We start from the raw sequence: 6,000 nt of genomic DNA, 5'->3' as shown, positions 1-6,000 counted from the left end.
CAGTCCTCCTACAAGGGCTGGACCTGCCCCCTTGGACAGAGGGCTCTGTCCATTTCCTTAATCAAAACAAAGGCTCTGTGTCAGTTAAAGCTCAGCTTTTTATACCAAAGCCCCTTCTTTGTTTGAGTCTCTTGAAAACCCAGTTTAATCAGTATATGCAAATACCCAAGTGGGGGGTGGTTTTCTGGAGTTGTTTTCAACCTCCAGGGTTATCACCCACCTCCCCCACTGTTTAACGTTCCTCTAATAGCTGTAATTACCTTCTCCCATGGAGTAGAACACATTCATATGCAAGCAGAGTCAGGATGAGCTCCACCCTGACATCTGGTGGTGAGGTGTGGCAAGTTGTGGAAAAGAACTTCGGGGCTGATCTCATTTGCATAGGCACACCCACCCCGCCTACAATGAGGCCATAGCTGCCCAAATGGTCAGTTTGGCTGCTGTGGGATCCCCAGTGTCTCTGTTATTGGGGCAGGAAGAATAAATTGTTATTACCCTGATTATGGGAATCAAGGACAGTGGAACTGTACTTGGCCTTTTGTTATGATGGAGGGACTCGCCATCAACTAAGTAGCACTCGCTAGGCAAGGGACATGGGTTCCAAAACTCTTTGAAAGGGGAAATGCTGGAAACAGGTATTAATACTTGGTGGCATGGGCCCCCTGGTGAGGGCCTTACATGCTAATTGCACTTTCTCCTCTCTCCACTGTGGAATATCAGAGCTAATTTTGATTCCATTAGGAGTCTAGTTACAGGCTGCTGAGTTGAATTCACTTTGGGCTAATAGTGCACCAGCACTGAGGCTCCCCTACTACAAGCTGAAATCACAAAAGAGCTAAACTTACTAAGAGCTGAAATCACTGAGTGTTGTGTTAAGTGGTGGGGGAGCCTGAAGATATATGGTGGAGCAGTTTGCAGGATGGTGAGCGGAGCGGCTGGTGGAGCAGAGCAGTTTGCGGGACGGCGAGCAGAGTGGAGCGGCTGGTAGAGCAAAGCAGTTTGCGGGATGGCGAGCAGAGCGGAGCGGCTGGTTGTTGGATGCCTAGAGCAGCTCGTGGGGCGGCTGGCAGAGTGGAGCCCCATGGAGAGGTAGGGACATCAGATTTGGACCACGTAAGGTGCCCCTTAAACCCCCTCTTCCCCCCAATCTCCACCCAGGTTGGGAGGTAAAACTCTGCAGATAAACTTTTGAATTCTGGGGCTGCCCTGACCAGAGACAGAGACTTTGGGGTTGATGGACTCAAGAACCAAAGGGAAAAGACATGCCCCAATTTGCTTGGGGTGGGTTTTTTGCTCATGGGTTGTGTTATGAATCCTGTTGGTGGTGTTTCCCCAACATGATGCCACATTGTTTCTCTCTGTTATTAAAAGGCTTTTTGCTACACTCAGACTATGTGCTTGCGAGAGGGGAAGTATTGCCTCTTGGAGGCGCCCAGCGGGGTGGTATATATTTGTCCCAGGTCACTGGGTGGGGGCTCGAGCCGGTTTTGCATTGTGTTATTGGAATGGAACCCCTAGATACTGAACCCGGCCCTTGTTGCTGCCAACTGTGACAGGCAGAAGGGTTACACATACATAAACCATTCATAAATTTAATACAATGGCTCCCAAAGATGCTGTATGGGATTGTAATATCTATCTCAGTCAGGAACATAGGCTCCTATAATTTCTGGGGGGCAGCCGCCTATCACAAAGGTCTGCTCTACACCCACTTTTAGTACCTGCATAACTATTGCAGTTAGAACAGTATAAAAGGTGACTTGCAGCAATAAGTTATTCCCTTTCCTGTATGTGATTAAGCTACACCACCAGTGTAACTGCATCCACACTGAGGGCGTTGTACTGTTTTTTAACTGGTACAGTTAAAGTGGTACAAATTGGGTGTATACAACAAGAACTAACACACAGCTACTGGGCTTTTTTTGCTCAGCTGGTAGAAAAAACGGTTACCTACCTTTTCGTAACTGTTGTTCTTCGAGATGTGTTGCTTATGTCCATTCCATTTTAGGTGTGTGTGTGCTCACGTGCACAGTTGTCGGAGATTTCTGCGTTAGTGGTAACCATAGGGCTGGCTGTGGTGCCCCCTGGAATGGCACACTCATGCGGTGGTATATCAGGCGCCGCTGGCCCTACACCCTCTCAGTTCCTTCTTGCTGGTAACTCTAAGAGAGGGTAGGAGGGTGAGTAATGGAATGGACATGAGCAACACATCTCGAAGAATAACATTTACAAAAGGCTAGTGTCTGTTTTTTCTTCTTCGGGTGCTTGCTCATGTCCATTCCATGCTAGGTGACTCACAAGCAGTACCCCCAGAGCTGGGCTTGGAGTTCACAGCTTAGCAGCTTGCAGTACTGCCCTACTGAAGCCAGCATCATCCCGGGCCTGCTGGGTAAGTGCATAGTGGGACGTAAAGCTGCCCTGCAGATGTCCTGGATAGGTACTTGGGCCAGAAAGACTGCTGAAGAGACCTGCGCCCTGGTAGAGTGGGTGGTGATGATCGCCAAGGGTGGCACCTTCGCTTGATCATACCAAAAATTAATGCAGGCAGTGACCCAAGAGGAAATCCTTTGAGCGGATACAGGGCAACCTTTCATCCTGTCAGCCACAGAGACAAACAACTGCATTGACTTATGGAATAGCTTGGTCCTGTCAATGTACAAGGCTAAAGCCCTCCTGACGTCCAGGGCACGCAGCTTGCATGCCTCCTCCAACTTATGTGGCCTCAGAAGGAAGACCAGTAAGTAAATGTCTTTGCTCAAATGAAACTGAGAGACTGCCTTCGGAAGGAAGGCCAGGTGTGGTGTCAGCTGGCCATTGTCCTTGTAGAAGACCGTGTAAGGCGGTTTCGAGGTGAGCGACCAAACCTCAGAAACCTGGCAGGCCGATGTCGCTGCTATTAGGAATGAAGAAGGAGAGAGCAGGAAGCCAGAGGCTAAAAGGGAGGACTCGTGAGCCGCAACAGCACCAGATTCAAGTCCCATGGAGGCATGGGATCCCTAATGTGCAGGTAGAGGCGCTCTAGACCCTTAAGGAATCTGGCTGTGATATCCTGAGCAAAAACTGACCTGACCTCGAACGGCAGGTGGAAGGCTGAGATGGCCACTAGATGGACCTTGATCGATGAGAGGGACAAGCCCTGGAGTCACCGATGAGGCTGGGGCCATGAAGGGAACTCCTTCCAGCACCAACGTGGGATCCTGCCACCAAGTGAGAGACGACAGTATGCTGTCCGGAATCCTGATCACCTGGTCCATGTGGTGCTGGATGGGGACATAGACTGACACCAGCCACGTCTGTAGGGATCTGGGGCAGAGTCTTGTGCACCAGACCATGGAGGTGCATGCCACCATATGACCCAACAATCGCAGGCACATATGGGCGGTGGTGAGTGGGTGGGCTCACAGGCCTGAGATGAGGTCTCCTATGGCTTGGAACCGAGTCTTCAGGAGGAAGGCTCTGGCTCGAGTGGAGTCGAAAACTGCCCCAATAAATTTTATGCGCCGCACTGGAGTTAGGGTTGATGTATTCTAATTTATTATCAGCCCTAGGTTGCGGCAGGTGGAACAGACCAGATCGAGATGTTTCCGCACCAGATCTGGGGACTGGCTCCTTAATCACCAGTTGTTGAGGTACAGGTAAATTTGGACTCCTCAACATCGCAGGGAAGTGGCCACTGGCACTATACACTTTGTGAACACTCTCAGGGCCGACAAGAGGCCAAAGGGCATCGCCATGAACTGGAAATGGCGCTGGCCCAACATGAAACAGAGGAAGCGCCAATGCCCCGGGAAAATGGAAATATGGAAGTATGCATCCTTTAAATTGAGGGCGGCATACCAGTCTCCCAGATCCAGGGAGGGAATGATGGAGGCCAGGGAGACCATGTGAAACTTCAACTTCTTCAGAGACTTTTTGAGGCGAAGCAGCTCCAGGATAGGTCTGAGGCACCCTTTTTCCTTCCGAATTAGAACACAGCAGGAGCAGAATCCTCTGCCTTCCATGTTCAGAGGAACCTCTTCCACTGCCCCAAGGCCCAGGAGGTTTTCGACCTCCTGAATGAGGAGTCGCTTGTGAGAAGGGTCCCTGAAGAAGGATGGGGATAGGTGGCGTAGTCAGTTATAAATTGCAGGGTATATCCTGAAGAAACTATCGAGCACCCAGCAGTCTGATGTGATACGGGACCAGGCTGACTGGAAAGGGCGGAGGTGATTGAGAAAGGAGGGGGATGGATCCGGTACACTGGCTGGGGCGGTCATCCTCACGTGCACCCTCAAAACGGCTGTTTCTGGCCTCCCTGATTTTTGGGAGGGTCAGGCTGCACCGCTGGGCGGGAAGACGATGGATAACGTCTCTTAGGCCCCCTGTCCTTGTCCTTCCTCCTGTAGGAGCCTGACCTGGAAGGCCCCAGGACTTGGACTGCAGCAGAGGGGGCGGGGGTGGAGGACAGAAGGCTTCCTAGACTGCTGAGCAGGATGCTGGCCCAAGGAGCGGAGGGTGGCTTGGGAGTCCTTAGCCCATGGAGCCTTGAGTCAGTTAGCTTGGAAAAGAGCCCTCTACCCTCGAAGGGGAGGTCCCAGATTGTGGCCTGCATTTCAGGAGACAGCCCAGAAGCCTGCAACCACAAGCTGTGTCTCATGGCCACTGCTGACGTGACCACCTGGGCTGCCAAGTCCGTAGTGTCCCAGGCCATCTGGAGGACTCCCCTGGCTACCGCTGTGCCTTCGCTCACTAACACAGTGAACTCTTTGGCATGATCCTGCAGGAGGGCTCCATGAACTTGTTAAAGGAGTCCCACAGGTTGAAGTTATAACGTTCCAGGAGGGCCTGGTGATTAGACACTCGGAACCGCAAGCTGGCCGTCGAATAAACCTTTTGGCCAAACAAGTCCAATCTCTTAGCGTCTTTATTGTTCGGTGTTCTGCTAACCTGTCCCTGCCTGTCCTTTTCATTAACTGTGGACACAACCAGTGATGTTGCCAGGGGAGGAGTGCACAAATACTCAAAGCCCTTTGCAGGGACATAATATTTCTTTTCCATCTTCTTGGAAGTCAGCGGAATAGAAGAGGGAGATTGCCACAACAATTTGGCTATCTTGAGGACCCCGGGGTGGACGGGCAATATGACCCATGCTGGGGTGGTGGCTGAGATGACGTTAAAGAGGTTGTCCGCCTCCTCAGCGACCTCCTCAATTTGCATACCAAGGTTTTCCGCCACCAGTTTAAAGAGCACCAGGCCCTCCTTAAATTCATCCGCGGGACTGCTAGGGCAGGATGACCCTGTGACTGCCTCGTCCAGGGACTATGATGAATATGGTACCTCCTGTGGGAGGGTGTCGTTCCCTTCCTTTGTGGGGAGGGTTTCCTCGGTGCCGGGATGCAATGCGCCACATTGGCACCACATTGTGACTGCGATGCCGTGGCTGGCTTGTTCGATGCAGCCAGGGAGGCCTGGGAGTATTGGACCAGCATGACCGGCACCCCCCCATGGGTTCCAGTATGGCTACTGGGGGAGCCACAGTCCCTGCTGCACCGGTGCCATGGCTGGTGCCTCCTCAGTCTCCAGCATTGGTGGGGAGTAGCCCCTCCTCAGCAACAGGCTGGTGGTCTGACCCTGACCATTGTCCCTCTGGTGACCATGGTGGAGCCGTCAAGGCCTGGGTCTGTTTGCTGACTCTGGTGGGCGAGCGGTAGGGCGATGGCGAGTAGCGCTGCCTTCCTGAGGAACAGCACAGGGGCGAATGAGACCGGTTCAGAGATTCCCAAACGATCCCTCCAGGATGGCGACCGATGTCTGGAAGACGGCCTGGGAGCAGGTGACCAGCGCCTCAGCGACCTGTAGCCAGATGATCGCCGGTACTAGAGGTATGGTGAATGGCGCTTCGAATCCGGAGTCCCACACCTAGTAGGTGGGGATCTCGCTGGAGACCGAGGCCTCCGGGCTGGAGAGCTGGGACACAGTGCCAGGATCCAAGGTCTCGGTGATGGGGACCTGTGCCTGCAG

Source organism: Natator depressus, chromosome 9 (genome assembly GCF_965152275.1).
Source record: "Natator depressus isolate rNatDep1 chromosome 9, rNatDep2.hap1, whole genome shotgun sequence".
Classification (NCBI taxonomy): domain Eukaryota; kingdom Metazoa; phylum Chordata; order Testudines; family Cheloniidae; genus Natator; species Natator depressus.
The sequence above is the reverse complement of the archived record's forward strand: the minus strand, read 5'-3'. Positions refer to the sequence as shown.